Source organism: Peromyscus leucopus, chromosome 15, assembly GCF_004664715.2.
Source record: "Peromyscus leucopus breed LL Stock chromosome 15, UCI_PerLeu_2.1, whole genome shotgun sequence".
In the NCBI taxonomy this organism is placed as follows: Eukaryota; Metazoa; Chordata; class Mammalia; order Rodentia; family Cricetidae; genus Peromyscus; species Peromyscus leucopus.
This window is the reverse complement of record NC_051076.1, coordinates 36,155,422-36,173,160: the sequence shown is the minus strand read 5'-3', so window position 1 is coordinate 36,173,160 and position 17,739 is coordinate 36,155,422. Positions and strand designations below refer to the sequence as shown.

Genomic DNA, 17,739 nt, shown 5'->3' with positions numbered 1-17,739 from the left:
CTGTCAGTGCTCAACCATGTTGTTTGGGCAACTTCTCTGTGTATACCCTCATGCCATGAGCCGGATGCTGACTCTAACACCTTGATTAAAATTGGTGAAGGCTGTGTGCTATGATAATTCCAGTGTTTTACTGTCCATAGCTTTCTGTTTATATAGAAACATAATGGTTTAATTATGGAAAACTATTTTCCTATCAAATATTCCTCAGCACGTATCAAATTAGTTTACCTGTTGATTGTATTATGCTTTACTGCCTGGTTTTAAAATTGCCCAAGCTCATTCCAGTTTAGAATACAATTACTACAAATTTTTAAGATGGTCCTTCACACACTTCTGATATTTGTTTATTAATTTATGCAAAATGTCATTCTTAGCACTATACCAGTCAACCTCTGAGAAATGAAGATCTTTACATCCTGCAAATCAAATACTTAGTTTAATTACTTATGCAATGAGCAAGCTATCACTAGTATAAAGTTTTTATCTTTAAACAGTAAAATGCCAAAAGAATTACTTTAAAATAGGTTAATGATATTACTAAATGTTTGACTTGTATATTTTATATAGCAGGGTCACTGACAAAAGAAGTTGTAAGTGAAAAGGTTAAGCCCTGTCCTAGCAGCTGAAGCAATATATGGCTTAGTGGTAAAATATGGACTTTGCAAACATGGATGAGAATATGAGGAGTAGGATGCATTGGGGGTGTGGGTGTAGGTGGAGAAGCTGTTTGCACCTACAATCCCAGTGCTGCGAAGACAGGAATCCCTGGGATTTGTTGGCTAGTCAAACAGTGAGCTACAAGCTCAGTGAGAGATGATCTCAGTAGGTAGACAGCTTTGAGGAAAACATCTAATGTTGACTTCCACATATGCAAACACACACACACACACACACACACACACACACACACACACACACACACAGAAGCCCTGTTCTAAGTAAGAAGCTCTTGCATTTACTATTTATTTCAAATGATTATCAGGGCATCCTTACTGAAAACCTACAGGATTTTAAACTACTCTTTATATACAATTACCTATAAGAATGATTTCATAGTTTTAAAGCCAATCTTATTTTCTGGGAGGGCCAGAATGTTATAAGCTATGGGGAGAGTATTCTTTCTCAAATGCTCACCCTTCTTATCAATCTTTCACATAACCAAAGGGTTACAATAGGGGATAGAATTTTAAACATAACATCTAAGTTATGTTACTAACTCTTCCAATACCATTGAAATGTGGGTCTTCAAACACTGAAGGGAGTGTATCCCTCCCTTACACTTTCTAATTTTATTTTTTCCAAGTTCAAGTTTGTCATAAACATTATATAACACTTTTGTCTTCAAAATGTCAGAAGACTCTTCCTGCTTATTGGGAGATGTTTTGTCTTTCTACAATTTGATCCTAGTTGTGGTAGATAATATACAAATCCCAGTATTAGAACAAAAAGTCCAACTTTATTTAATAAAAAAAAATAAAACTCATACAGCAATATAACCAAACCTCACACCTCTTTCCAAAGCCTCCATCCATTAATGCTCTTTTATTTTTTGGTTTAAGACAAAAAAAGTAACTTGTTAGATAGCCCAGGCTGGCCTGAAACTAGTCACAATCTTCCTGACTCACTATCTGAGTGCTGGCATTACAGGCGTGAAGAACTACATTCCGCTTTCTTTTCCCACTTTTAAACTAAAATTTGTATCCACTACTCTAACTTTCAACAGAAATTCTATACCTCCCATATTGTGCTTCTTCAATTTAGATCTAAAAAATTTCAACTTAATTCTAAAAGTAGCTTCTTGAATTACAGACCACCAATAGCCATATTTTGAAAAATCAAAACAAAATGTTTTGAGGACTAAATTGTTATTAAATTAGGACTTTTAAAACGCTTTCTTACCTCTTTGAAATTTGACATGGTATTTAATATGTCATTTTTTACTCATATTAAAATATTAATAAGTTATAATACCCATCTTTAAAGTATATTTAAAATGGAACTGGAGTTACAGATGGTTGTGAGCCACCATGTGGGTTCTGAGAACCAAACTTGGTTCCTTTTAAGAGCACAAGTGCTCTTAGCTACTGATCTCGCTTTCCAGCCTGTTTCTGATGTTTTAAATGTGTATCTAGTCAGCTTCCCTAAGAAGCCTTGCAGAGGTATCCACTGGCCTCCACAAAGCCTTTGAGCAAATAGAAAATATATCCTTCTGGGAGTAACTACAGTTCTTGGAGAAAAGCTGATGTCTTTAAGAGCACATAACTCCACTAGTAGAACATGGGCTATACTTAAGTTCTTGTTGCCATCTTCAGGCTAGTACCTTTGTGCAATGCACCGACCATATAATCATAAACAACAACCTTGCACTTATTAAATTACCATCTGGAAAGAGGAAGGAAGATACATCACTCTTTTCTTCAGACTCAAAATTTAGAACCTTATTTGACAGGGTCTTACAATATTGCCTTGGCTGGCCTGAAACACTCTACGTAGACCAAATTGGCCTTAAACTCAGAGAATGGCCTGATTAGAGTGTCTATCCTGACTAGAGTGACACCTATCTCCTCTTTTATTTGTGCTTTAAATATGGCTAAAGCCAGGCATGGTGGTGTACACCTTTGATCCCAGCACACAGGAGGCAGGTAGATCTCTGTGAGACTGAGGCTAGCCTGGTCAACAGTGAATTCCAGGACAGCCAAGAGTACATAGAGAGACTGTCTCAAAAATCCCCAAAACAAAATAAATAAGGACACAACTCAGGACATATGGTACCATAGATATAATATTAAGTTCAAAAGATACAGAAAACATATTTAATGTTCTCTTTTTAAGATCAAATGACTGGACCTGAACTTGACAGCTGATACAAACTGAAAAGAACTAAACCTAAGTTCTAAAACTTATAGTTCTGAGTTTCACACGCATGAAAATCAAGGTCTCATTACTTTTTCCCACCACTCTGCCTTTTAACCTATCTCCAGTTCTTGACCTAATTTTTTTTAGGGTCACCAAGGATATCTCACCTAAATCCAAAAACAAGGCTGTTTACCACGTTTTTCTGAATTTGTTACATCTAACTCTAGTAAGCTTATGTTTATATTATTCCTTCTGTCCCAATTTCTGTAGTAGCTTCACTCCATTACTCTTGCTGTAAGGTCTTAGACATTAGAATGTCAATTTTTTTTTTTTGGGTTTTTCAAGACAGGGTTTCTCTGTGTAGCTTTGCGCCTTTCCTGGAACCCACTTGGTAGTCCAGGCTGGCCTCGGAACTCACAGAGATCTGCCTGCCTCTGCCTCCCAAGTGCTGGGATTAAAGGCGTGCGCCACCACCGCCCGGCTTAGAATGTCAATTTTATCTAAGTTCATGAAGGTAGTGGTTGTCAAGTATGCACTAGGACTACTTTGTATTCTTTTCTGTAATGTTGCCATTTCCTGTTTAATCAATCCATTCCACTGTAGTTTTTTAATCACTTCTGGCCTTCATTATCTGCAACTGTTGCTTATTTTACCCAGCAATCATTTTTTATAGCAGTTATTTTCCAAAGGGTAGAAGGACAGGCTGGTGGTCCACAAGTCGGAATTTAAGAGTATACATGTTTATTTTAAAATATATTAGATGGTCTAAAAAAATGTACATTTTAATTTTAAATTCACTTAATTAAAAGATAGTAAATTAAAACTGAACTGAGTGGAGTACATACCTGTAATCCCAGTACTCTGAAGGCTGAAGTAGAGGGTGGCAAATTTAAAGCAGAGACGTGGTTGGAGGTGGGGGTGGGGCAATAAACTTACGTATTAACAACAGATGGGTTGAAGACAAAGCCAAAACCTGGTGAATGACTTCAGTTCAGGAAATATTAGGCACCGGGACTGAGTTACTACTCAAACTCCTCTGGGTCAATGATTAAAATCCTTACTACTACTTACTAGCTAGGTAACCATACTCAATCAGCTTTAAAAAATGTTTTCTAGAGTTATAATGCAGAGAGAAGAATCCACTTCTAAGGTTTACTGTAGTATAGATTTAAAGCCCCCCCCCAACCCCCAGGGGCGAGGGCAAAATTTTTAGCCTAGAGCTGGGTACAAAGTCCTTAACAAATATTAAAAAGTTACAGGGATGGGGATATAGCTTAGTGGTAGAAGTGGTAGAATAGTTAACCATGTGCAAGACTCTTTCCCAGCACTGAGAACAATCAACTAACTAACCATAACTCTGGAACACACCTGAACCATAGTACTTGAAAAGCTGAGGCAGAAGGATATGAATTAAAGGCCAGTTTAGCTACATTACAAGCCTCTGCCTCACACAAAACCCCAGCCAAGCTGGATAGCTAATGCCTGCAATTTTGGCACCAGGGAGGGCTGAGGTAGGAGTTTGAGGCCATGCCCTGAGCTATGGAGCAAAACTCAGAAGAAAAGAAAGTAAACAAAAATTACAATTATTCGTATTTGTGTGCATGTGCATGGTCTAGAAGACTAGACCATGCCGGTCTTCTAAGACTCTCCATTTACAGTCTCTCACTGAACCTGAAGCTTACCACCACCACCACCCCCAACTGCTGGGGATACAGGCCTGTGAAGTAATGCCTAGTGTGGATGAGTGCTGGAGATCTGAACCCAGATTCTCGTTTTCACAGCAAACACTCTGACCCAACGAGTCACCTCTCCTACCCCACAATTTTTTTTTTAATCTTCTAGCCATCATGTCTTCCTTTACCGTAATCAACCAGACACTTGATCCATGCTATCTTTTTCTGTGAGTAGATTTTCTTCACCTAATTTCCTGCACCTTCTCACATGCCTTTGTTTTCATCTTCAGGTATGAATCCAATGATTATAAGGGAACTTTGGTGGTGTGAAGGGCAGTACTGGGAACTAAACCTAGGCCTTCATTATTGCCATACAAATAGCTCTCTCCAGTTCTATGGCAACCTCCACCCACCTTATTTATGTAGCCCTGGGGAGCCTGGAACTGCTAAATAAATCAAGGTGGCCTTGAACTCAGACAGCATCTACCTCCCAAGTGCTGGGATTAATTGTATATACCACCACACCTCATGGTAACTTTTAGTATTAATCTTAAGACTAAGTATCTTGGTAGTAAGAAACAAAGCCACATACCCCTGATTCAGCAGATCTGCCAAAGTGAAAGGTTCTTTAATAATTGAATAAAACTGAAGATTAAGCTGTGGGACCATAAGTCTTTTTATCCCAGTACCGGGGAAGAAGAGGTAGGCCAATCTGTAAATTCAAGGCCTGCTTGGTCTACAGTGAGTTCTAGGCCAGTTAGAGCTAGTCTCAAACAAACAAAACAAGAACATTTTGATGCAAATCAATCTCACAATGAGTATTATTAAGTATACTCTGGCATGGATCTATTATTTGGTATTTCTAACCCTTACTCAATAATGTAAAAAGAAACTATGCCAACCACTATATGAGGTAGGTGTATTAGAATGGAAAATACTGCATGATAAACTATATATGCCAACTACCATACAAGGTAGGTGATAGAAGCATGGAAAAAGCCTAGTAGAGAAAAACAGACTATCAGGGAAATCAAAACTTCCTAGGAAGCAGTTTTTAAGAATACTAGTGATGCTCTCTATAAATGCTGGCTGTACCTTCCTTTAACATTCAGCATCCAGCAGTGCTACTACAGGGGAATCCAACACACTATCAGTAACAGCTTTTGCCACATATGCCTGCCAATGAGACAGAAGTTGCCTGCTGAACCTCAGTAATAGCACTCAAATTGATTGACTCTGCCAGCACACAGGTGCAGATATAGGCCCCTAAACATGGCTGGCCTCCCGTTAATCTCTAGAACAAAATGAGAAATATGTGGCACAAAGACAAATTTATAGTTAGCTTTAGACGGAAAACACAACACAAAAGTGACTCTAAAGAATACTTGATCCACAAAGATGCTAGGACCATGACTCAGGAAAATATCACTAACTCAGACTTCCTAGCAACAATTAACATCGACTGAGATAAGTATTCATTGTGTTAACTCCACTCACAAGGCAATAGACAAGTGTTGCTTTATTACTGAAGTCAAAACGTCTTAGTCAGAACTTTCCTCTTTTTTTTGTTTTTGTTTTTTGAGACAGGGTTTCTCTGTGTAGTTTTGGTGCCTGTCCTGGAACTCACAGAGATCCGCCTGGCTCTGCCTCCCTAGTGCTGGGATTAAAGGCATGCACCACCTGGCCGTCAGAACTTAGATATAAACTTCAGGGCTGCTTTCACTGTAAGAATACAGTTCTCTGCTAAGCACTGGTAGCACATGCCTTTGATCCTAGAACTTGGGAGGCTCTCTGAGTTCTCTGAGTTCGAGAGCCTGGTCTACACAGTGAGTTCCAGGACAGCCAAAGCTACATAAAGAGCCCATTGAGAGAGCGAGAGCAAGAGACAGAGAGAGACTTGGGGGGTGGGGTGGGTTGAGAGAGAATATACAGTTTTGTAAACATGCAATTGATTTATTTTGCAATTTTACCAATGATGAACTATATAGATACCGGTATGTCATAAATTGCATAGAAAGATGTCACCCAGATAACCTACAACTTAAAAGTGTGGGAAGAGGGCACTACACAGACTCAGGGGCACAGTATTATCTTCAAAAACTTTTAAGAAATTCTGTACTTTGTTCTGAGCTAGAACTGACCCCAGGGTTATTTACTATATAGAACACAAAAGGAGGAATCTTTATGAATTAAAGCCTGGTATGTAAATATAAAGAGAAGTGGAACTGGAAAAAGAAAACTACTTAAGTAACCAAAGACTTGGGTTATTCTGAGAACACAGATTATCCTGCTTGGAAAAGTTTTATTTATTTATTTATTTATTTATTTATTTATTTATTTTTAAATCTTTCTACCAGTACTCCAATGTTCTCCCTCCATTTTTAGCTGTCCTTTTTTTTTAAACCATGCAGTGACCATAGTATTAAATCCTTTACGCAGTCTTTAATTCTACAGCAAGCCTGAGAGGTGCTGCTATTATCATCTTTAGTTTATAAATGAAGGAATGGTCTAACAATAATTTCTCAAAATTAAAAAAAGTCCTTTTCAGCATTCACCTGGTCTTACTACAAAGCCTAGACTGGCCTCAAGCCCATCACTGTCTTCCTCTAGTTTTCCTATCCACAAACAGATAAAACCCACAGTTAACACCTGGCAACACTTTAACCTTCATATGTAACAATGTTCAACACTGAAGGCAAGCTTAAGAAAAACTACCAGTTAATAATGTACCTCACTTCAGCAAGGATTATAAAAGTATAAGAACTAATGGGCACCCTGACAGTTCACAGCATCCCCTTTGGGTTTTGAAAATACAGCTTTGACTACAGTACCACTAAAAATTTGTGTGACCTTCATCTATTACTTCAGTCTTTCAAAAATCATGTCCTCGTCTGTAAAACAAGTATAAGAGCACCTTCCTCACAGATTAGAAGGAATAAAGGATAATGTATATGAAGTTTTTGTGATTAGTACATAGAGGTTAGTTAAGTCATGAAGGGAGAACAGTCGGCATTCTATGCTCATCACACACCTACAGACCCCGTCAACCTCTCCTCCAAAAAAACAAAAACCACACCAACAACTTATTTGGAAAAATCCATTCCAGAAAAGCAAATAACAGCTATTTTTACTATATACAAAGTCAATCTATTTCTAATTTCCGGAGAATCAATGTATTTGGGGAAAGCCAGAAAAGATGCTGCAGTGCATCTGTGACACACACCTAAAAATGGCTCCAGCCAAGGCAGCATCTTAATGACCAACATAGAAGCTTAAATCTACTTTTTAAAAATGCTGGGGGTTTGACATGGTGGTTGCCTAATACTCCCCTACCTATCACTTCTATTTACAGGAATTGACTACCACGCACTTAATCAAGCATCCTCCAGTTCTTCTGGTGCGTTCCAAACTAGAAATCCTAACAGAGTCGCCTACAATTCCAAGTATCTTACCGGGGCATGAATTTATGAATCTAGGCTGAAGACCAGTCAATGCGGAAATCCGGGTAGTTTTAACAGCTAGGAATTAGCAGGCAAGTTAGACACCCCCACCCCAAAGATCGTGAACGAACTTTAAACAAATATACATCTCTTTAAAGAGGCAAATATACATCTTTATACGTCTTTAAAGGGATTGGAGAGCTTCATATGTGTAAAACCAAACGGGAGTCCTCACTGACTCCCAGGCTCTTTTCTGCACTCTTAAACGGGGCCTTTGCCCTAGCAACCAGCGGTACTAAACGCTCTCTCGGAAGCACAGGCAGCAGCCGAGCCGTTTGCATTCCCGCAAATGCGGAGCTGGAGCGGCCTAGCGGGAGGAAGGACTACCCAAATCCTCCCGAGAAGTTGTTCAGCATGTTCCTAGCGGAAGTAGGGTCGGTCCTTGGGTCCCCCGCGGAGCCTCACAGGATCGCCCTGGGCCCCACACCACACTGCTCGCTGCAGACGCCAGCATCACCCCAGGAGCAGCGTCCACGGGCAGCGGGGGCCCTCGGAAGCAGCCGCGGGCCCCATCCCTCCACGCCGCGGAGGAAGGGCGCGCGCGGGCCCGCGGGCAGAAGGTGCCTCGGCCGCCGCAGGGCCGGCTCCGCCGCAGCACACGGCGCGCACATGGGCGGCGGGGCCCGCGCCGGAGCCCCGCGGACGCCGCGATGCCGGGAGCCCCAGGCGGAGGCGCCGCGGGCCCCCAGGCCTCCTCCCGCGCCCCGCGCTCGCCCTCCTCCATCGGGCCTCCTCACCGCCCGGACGCCCCGGCTCTCCTTACCCGCCAGGGTGAAAAAGACCGAGTTCTGCGCGCTTCCCACGGGGCTCGCCAGGTACGGATCAGGGGGTGGGGAGGGAGCCTCGAGGGATCGTCCGCAAGGCCGCCCGGTCCGGGAAGCCCGAGCCGCAGCCGTACAAACCGCCAAAGCACTTTCGCTACCTCCTGAGAGGGTGAGAGCAAGCGAGGAAAAAGAAGCAAGATGGCGGCTAGCCAGCCCCTACGTGTTACGTCATGACGTCGCGCACGTACAGAAAAATCTCCGCAAGCCCGCCCTCGGTGGGGGGGGGCGGCAGGGGAGGGGGAGGGAAAGGAGGCTGCGGGATCACGTGACGCCTCCGTGGCAGCTCGACTGCGGCCGAGGGTAACGCTGCCTCCTCCTGGAAGGAGGGAGTTCCATCAACCGGAACGATCGCGGAGAGACAAAAGCTCTCCTTCCTCCACCTGGGACGATTCCGGAAGTCTTGAGTCGTCTGGAATACAACTTGGTTTGTCTCCGTGCATCGACCCAACTGACGGATGAGCATCTAGATTTATAACCAGCGCTTTGCTGGACTCTTCTCAGTGAAGTAGGGGGCACGGTGTGGCACTTCGAGCAGGCTGAAGTTACCTCAGCGTGAAAAAAAGTAATCCAAGCGTGAGGCACAAAAGGACCGGTGTGCTTTGCTGAGACCACTTTTGGCATTTGTAATTCTGGGTGTAAATTAGGCACTGTTTACTTTAGTGATTTTTTTTCTGGCAGTGTTTATCTCTTGAACCAACTAGCAGAGAAAACTAACAGTCAAGAGTCAGTCACGCCGGGCGGTGGTGGCTCACGCCTTTAATCCCAGCACTCAGGAGGCAGAGGCAGGCGGATCTCTGTGAGTTTGAGGCCAGCCTGGGCTACCAAGTGAGTTCCAGGAAAGACGCAAAGCTACACAGAGAAACCCTGTCTCGAAAAACCAAAAAAAAAAAAAAAAAAAAAAGAGTCAGTCACTCCTGCAGATGTTTCCTAGAGAAGTGTGACATAGAGACAAGAAAGTATGCTAAGTGAGGAAGGAAAATTATATTGTATCTGGGGGCCGAGCCATGTAGGATCTTGCCTCACGTGTACAAGGCCCTGGGTTTGAACTTTCTTTCCCAAAAGAAAGAAAATAATTCATGAATGTGTGATGAAGTATCTATAATGTATAATAAATTCAAAGATTTTTTTTTTTTTTTTGCCAACTTCTCCTGGTCTAAGTAAAACTCTCTGCTAGTAATTGGTATGTGTTCATGGGATGACACCACAGTGTTAGAAGGTTAAATAAAACCACAAAGCAGTAAGCCACAAGCAACTTCCTCCCAATTGACATTTGTGATCATTTGTTTTAGACTGTTTTGCATTGTTGGGGCTTGAACCCAGAGCCTTCCACATGTTAAGCAAGTGCCAATCCAACTAAACAATAGCCCCCAGCCCCTTTAATGGTCATTTAAAATGGGACATATTGGCTGATTGATATAACAAACCAGAGAGAGGCTAAGAAAGTACCTTGGTGATTTTCCCACAATCCACTAGAATCTGGTCTTTAGTATCCTGGTACTGAAATACCTTTCTTGAGCAATGTAGAACACCTCCAACAATCAACCGAGTTGATATTTGCCCAGGTTATGAGACTGACATGTACAAACAGAATATTAATTCATGAGTTTCTAAGAGCCATGTCAGGGTTCTCTAGAATAACAATTTATGGAATCAATCTCTATATGTGTCTATATAAAAAGGGGATTTATTAAAATGACTTACACACTGTGGTCCAGCTAATCCAACGATGGCTTTGCATGATTACACTTCACTGGAGTCTCTGCTGGTCTTCCCATATATCCTGAAATCTCAAAGTAGGCTTTTATGCCAAGAAGGAGTGGACTTGCTAGTGAGGCAGGTCCATGTCTTTATATGGGCTTCTAGCAGAAGGCATGGTCCAGTTGGAGGTGGGTCTTCCTACCTTAAAATACCTGGAATAAAGGTGTGTGATACCAGCTCAAAGATGCAGATTAGAAGTGCATCTTCCCACTTCAAATTAAGCAAAAAAATCTCTCATAGGTGTGCCCCACATTTTTGGGTTTTAGTTAATTCCAAATAGTAGTTAAGTTGACACTCCAGAATAGCCATCACATGCTGTAACATGTATACATCAGTGCTCATATTTTCAGAGTTAGTGCATTTCTTTCTTTCTTCTTTTTTTTTCTTCCATGACTGGGTCTCACTATGTAACTCTGTCTGTCCTAGAACACTATGTAGACCTCACTATGTAGACCAGGTTGGCCTCAAACTCACAGAGATCCACCTGCTTCTGTCCCCCTCCCCCAGGGTTGAGATTAATGTCATGGGTCATTACTCCCAGCTAGCTAGAGCATTTCCTATGTAGCTAAACTTACTTAAGAAACAAAAGCTGAAATCAGACATGGTGGCCCACACTTTTAATCCCAGCACTCTGGAGGCAGAGGCAGGTGAATCTCTGTGAGTTTGAGGCCCGCCTGATGGTCTACAGAGCTAGTTCTGGGACAACTAGGACTGTTCCATAGAGAAACCCTGTCTTGAGAAACCAAAGCTGTTGTCAGAAGATGGTTGGTGGGCATAGATTCAGAATAAGTAGTTATATGTAAGGCCATTTCTTGATTTATCTAGTTCCATAAGAGGATGATTTTGTTCCAAAGGTTGAAATATATATTGAGTTTCTAGTGGTTGTAAATTTCCACATTGATTGCCAATATAGCAGGAACATCCTGCTGTGCTCTTGATTTAGGCTTCTTTTCTCCTTGACAGCACTTGCATGGCCACCAGGCCTGAAGTGCCCCTGTGTGTTCCTTCCTCTGTTTCCATAGCTACCTCTTAGCAATGTTCTCTCAATAAAAATCAAATCACAGTGGAGTCAGGTCAGTTTGTGCTTTAAAGGTGAGTTTACTCATTTCTGCTCTTACTCATTGCATGCAGACTTAAAGTTTAACTCTCAGAGAGCAGGCTTCTTTTCCTTAGTTCCCATCTCTTTTGGTGGTGGTGAGCAAAGGAGACTCTGACTAAAATCGCCATGCATTATTTTAATGTCCAAAGTCAAATACTACTTTCCGTGCAGGAGAGATGACTCAATAAGATGCTTGCCACCTCAGATCCCTTGGCACTGGAGTTACAGACAGTTGTGAGCCACCACCCTATAGATGCTGGAACTGAACTGGAGTGCTCTACAAGAGCAGCAAGTGTTTTTAGTCTCCGAGCCATCTCTCTAGGCCATGCTTACATTTCTTTCATGTTTGTCACATTCTGCTTTGAGCATAAAATCATCCAGTAAGCATTGAAAAAAAAACCAACAAATCAAATAATTTATCTAGAGTTAAGAATTTCCAAATTCCTGCCATCTTCTGGCTCTGCACTCAGTCACGTCCAGCCACATTCTTGGAGTTTCATGATATTCCAAGGGTATGTGGGAAGACAATTCTCCATGAAGTCACTCACCTGTCCTCTAACCTGTGAACCTTTGATCTGGATGATTTTATTTTAAAGTTGTTTGTACAATAAACAGCCTTAGAAGACAGCATCATCTACACACACACACACACACACACACACACACACACACACACACATGCATGTATAAGAGGCAGAGAGATGAAAGATCCTTTAGACAGTCTTTGAATTCTCCATACTCTATGTTCTTTGTGTTGTGGTCCCTCTTTGTACCACGCTGTGGGAATCAGAGGATGAGAAAGTAACACAAAAATGATACTCTGGCATCTTATGTTGCTGCAGTCAAGATTACCCTTTGAGGGTTGGAAAGATGGCTCAGTGGTTAAGAACACTGACTGCTGATCCAGAGGACCAAGGTTCAAGTCTCAGCAACCACATGGTGGGTCACAAGCATCTCCAGTTCTAGGGGATCAAACACCCTCTTCTGGTCTCCTCAGGTACCATGCACACAACTGGTGCACAGACATACATGTAGGCAAAAACACTCATATGCATTAAATAAATCTTTAAGAAAAAATTGAAAAAAAAAAAAGATGCTTGCCACCAAGGTTGATGACCTGAGTTGTGGGGAACCAGCTGGGAGACCAGCTCCCACATTTTATGACAGAGTACTCTTGAGGAGTGAGGGATATGAGAGTTAGATATAAGAATAGAGGGGAGAGAAACAGATAAAAACACAGAATAGCCTCAGGAGGGTCTGGATCCTCATCTACCGGCCCCTCCTGTCTCTTCTAAAGGGCTAGTTATAAGAATGCCAAGGGATGGAGTAAAAGACCTGCCCCCAGCACAGCCAAGTGCAGACCCTCTCCAATCACCTAGTAACCACACATGTGGTCAAGCAATCCTTAAATGCAGCTCTACTGGGTAAAGCAAGCTCATATCTCACTAGGAAACCTTTGTGGGTCTCCACACTGAGTTTAATCCCTAAGACCCATGATGGAGAACCAGTTTCCACATGTTATCATCTCTCCATGCATGCAAATGGCAGAAAACACTACACAATAATGACATACAATGTAATAAAAGTGTTTTTAGAAAATATTACTTTATAAACACTTTTTGCATTGACCTGATCACTCACTCGGTGGATAAAGCACCTGTTTGAACCCCAAGACCCCCATATAAATGTCAAGTAGGTATGGCAGCCATCAGTAATTCTCAACACTGAGAAAAACATACATGAGTTCCCAGGGCAAGCTGCCATCTGTGTGCTCTGGGTTCAATTGAGAGACCCTCCCTGAACAAATAAGGTGGAGAGCAAAGAAGGAGGACTCTGATGTCAATCTCAGACCTCAACATGAATGGCACACACGTGCACCTGTACCCATACATACAGGCGCACTTACCACATACGTATGTATGTTTGTACATGTATGCATATCAAAAAGAAAAGTTTTTTTTTCCACTAACAAGAGTTTTATTAAGATGAAAGAGACAGACGAGTGCTCAGGCCTGCGGAGAGACACGTGTGTGGAGAAGAAGAAGAAAGAGAAGAAGCAAAGGTTTTTTTTTTTTTCATGTGTATATATATGTGAAAAACTTTTTTTTTGGTAGTGCTGGTTTTTCGAGACAGGGTTCTCTGTCTAACAGTCTTGGCTGTCCTGTAGGCCCGGCTGACCTCGAACTCACAGAGATCCGCCTGACTCTGCCTCCCGAGTGCTGGGATTAAAGGCATGCACTGGCACCGCCTGACAACACCGAATTTTCAATTGCTGGTATGAAATTAGGCAAACTAGTTTTTAATTGAAAATGAATTGACTCCCCAAACAATATGATCTATTTCATTTATAATTGTTCAGCCTTATTTATAAAGTGTTTACTTAGGTGGCTGTGGTGGCACAAACCTTTAATTCCAGCACTCGGGAGGTAGAGCCAGGCAGATCTCTGTGAGTTCGAGGCCAGCCTGGTCTACAGAGCGAGATCCAGGACAGGCACCAAAACTACACAGAGAAAACTTGTCTTGAAACCCGCCCCCCCCCAAAGATTAACTAATTAATTAATTAAATGTTTAGTTAATCTTTGATTCTAGAAAGCTAGAGGCACTAAAAATGTATGACACAGTAGGTTACAAATAAAAGAATCAGTCAGGATGGGAGTGGTGGGGTGCCCCTTTAGTCCCAGCACCCTGGAGGCAGAGGCAGGTGGATCTTTGTGACTACAAAGCCAGGCTAATGGTAGCAAGTTGGAGGTGTGCTAGGGTTATATAGTGAAACACAGACTCAAACAAACAAACAAACAAGCAAATAAAGAAATGAATTAATAAAATGATGACACTGGAAGCCCATGGAAAGTTAGAAGGTGAGACAGGAGGGTATTAAGTGGAAGGTCAGCTTGGGCTAGACTCAGCTTTAAACAAATAAATCCAGGATGTCTCTGACTTAGTAAAACTGGGAAACATGATAAACTGGATATAAGTAAAGACATGACATCCAGACACTATATGAAAATGTAACTTTATTAATGACTGCAGATGTTACAAGTTTGCAAATGAAGACAAGAACAATATTGCCATTGCTTCCAGGAACCTCCTTTAGGACTGGAGAGAAGGCTCATGGGTTCCTGCTTCTCCTCTAGTGAACCCATGTTAGGTTTTTAGCACTCACATCAGGTGATTCACACCCTTTGGTGTGAGCTCCCAGCCATCTTCTGGACTGACAGTGCCTTGAATACATGTGGCACACTTGTGCACTCACGCACACACAAGATAAAATTGAAAAAGAAATAGCCTTTTGCCAACTCATAAGTTTTGATTGAAGTATTACAATGCACATATATATGTTTACATTATATATAAAGTGAGATAGTATTTTTATTTGCCAATTAATTATTAATAGCAAAAAACTTTTTTAATTGAATAAAAGATACATTTTGGTTGAAAGTATTCATTTGTCATATCATGTGTCAATAAATTCTGAAGTAATTGGGATTTACTCTTTACTCAAAATTTTCCTAACATCTTCTTAGCTGAGAGAAGCTAACTAAGTTCTTAAGAGTGGTGAGTACCAAGTCAGGAGGCTGTACTGCTGTTAGTGAGCAAAGAACATTATCTGGGACGTTTAGTCACCCTGGGCTGGAGGAGGAAGGCGGGGAGGAAGAAGAGAGAGAGAAGATGGAGATGACTTGGTTCACAGTTTGCCTCAAGCATTCTTAAGTGAGTTGGCCTGAGCCAGGAAGTGAGTCATGATGTAAGATTGAGATCTGAAGGGGAGATCACAAAGACGTGGTTCAGGTGGAGCAGATGCAGAAAAGGAATATAGGTGGTAGTAATTGGAGAGATGGGAAAAATGCTTTCAAAATATTTTTAGGCCGGAAAATAGAGACTTGAGGTAATGCTGACAAATGTACTTACAACACTCAATTATTTCTGAAATTACCAGCCTGACTGCTGGGTCCAGCATTTTTCAAAGCTGAAGGACCCTTTATTTGTTTCCTGCCCAACCTATTGTACATGCAGTACGCAAGTGAAGCTACCCAGTTTCAAATCTTTTCTTGCTCCATGGTAACCAGACATTTTGAGCAACATCTTTGTGGAAGAGAGAATTTCCTGTCCTACAAGTCTACAGCCCATGCCTAGCTCCGTTCTTGTTTATTAGTGTCTTTGTATTCTCCATTCTTATTTCTGCTGGGGCTAATTAAATGGTTATTTCAGAAATACTTCTTTGAGTTGATTAGAGTCTCATTGAGATAATTGCTTCAAATGGGAATTAGTTCAATACTCAGTACAGAGCCACTGTTAACTTCACACAGCACACAGGCTTGGTAGAAAGAAGAGAAAATGGGATTAGTGACTAAAAGCATTAAAACGTTTTGTAAATATCTAATACCCTGGGTAAATTACACTCAACTGTAACTGTTCATTCCAGTATTCAGTATTGCTTATATAAAACTTAAAAAAAATTTTCCTTATTGTGTGTGTGCATTGCATCCACACAGGCACCCTTAGAGTACGGAAGATCACGTGTCATAGCACATATGAAGAAGTCAGGAGTCAGTGTTCTTCCATTGTGGTTCTGGGGACCACATACAGATTATCAGGCTTACAAGGCAAGTGCTTTTGCCCATGGAGCCATCACACTGGCCCCTGTTGAAACTTTTAATTTGGAAATCTCAGCCATTATAGTGACTAATAAAATAGTGCTATACATTAATGTATATTTGACTATGACACCTACCCAACCTGAAAGGATGCTGGCAAAGTGACCAGCCATCCCGTTTTTCATGGAACCAGTCTGGTTTTAGTGCAGAGGGTCTTATGACCCAGGAAACCCCTTGGTCCAGGGCAAAGCAAGACAATTGTCCCACCCCTGATGCCTACAGTAGACTGGAGACAGGAACTGCAGCCTCAAGCCTCACAAAAAGCTCCCCTTGATTTTTGCTGTCTGCCCAAAAATATGCTCAAAGATCACAGGCAGAGAGCTGTGTCTGGTAGAGAGAGGGCCTATCATCCAGGGGTAAGCCAGGCTGCAGAGAGCAGAGAAGGTAGGCCCCAGCTGCCCAAGACAGCAGCTACACATACTGCTTCTGTGCTTTGGTCTGGGTTGTTATTCCTCTATTAATTCCTGCTACTTTGTTACAGCTGCCAAGTTCTGAATACCCACTGGTGGCCAGCACGGTGTGAAACCTGTGCACATATTTAATACACCGATTCGTAGTACAAATTATAAAACTGAGGCTCAGAGATGAAATGATTGGCCTCTAGCAAATCATACTAGTGTCAGAGCTGGTGCTTGAACCCAGGTCCAATTTCACACATCCTCTGCCTGAGTCCTCTTCACTCCAGGAGGGCCTCTCCTCCTCACATGCTTTCTGGTATGGGTGTACTATACCATCTTTTTTTTTACAGTCTGGCAGAATACCTAGGATGAAGAAACTCAAGGAAGGAAGAGTTATTTTGGTTCAGCGTGTTAAGGGCTACACTCCCTTGTTGCTTAGGGGCCCAGCCGCCCCACCCCCCACCCCCAGATCAGAGAAACTGGAGAGGAGATGTGGGCTAGGTGAGCAACTGGAACAGACACACAGACACTCGCGGAAACTTAATCTGAGGGCCAAAGCTTAGTTCTCCACCATATTTTCTCTCTGTTGGCTGTTCTTCTGACCCTGTTCTTTCTCTGCTCTGGTTTTACCTGGTGGTTTTCCTTTTTCTTGTTTCCAGTTGTCTCCTTTCTATTTTTTTTCCTGATGGTTTTCCTGATGTTTTTCTTCTACATCTTCCATTCTTATTATTTCTTTCTCCATCTCTTATTTTTCTCTTACTCTTTAATACCTCCTAAGACAAAAGTTTCTACGCAAGGAAAGATTACCTCACAACCATAAGTTATGTATTTTCCAAAAGCAAATTAAATTTCGTCTTTACATAAGACAAAATGACATTAAGATCATCAGTTACATGTTTTCCTTAGAATCCCACAAGTAGTGAAACATTTTTCTTTGTATTAATTTTCCCACCATAACATCTTCACCCCAAAGCAA

General features: G+C 41.8%; 1 protein-coding gene across 1 annotated transcript in view; it reads right to left on the bottom strand.

The window, feature by feature from the left end:
• The window catches only part of Prrc2c (proline rich coiled-coil 2C), a 79,994-nt gene extending 70,986 nt beyond the window's left edge, over positions 1-9,008 (bottom strand). Inside the window, exon 1 of the mRNA XM_028864436.2 lies at positions 8,793-9,008. The gene's annotated coding sequence lies outside the window, so the exon portion shown is untranslated. The remainder of the gene's footprint in view (positions 1-8,792) is intronic.
• Positions 9,009-17,739: the final 8,731 nt, after the last annotated feature.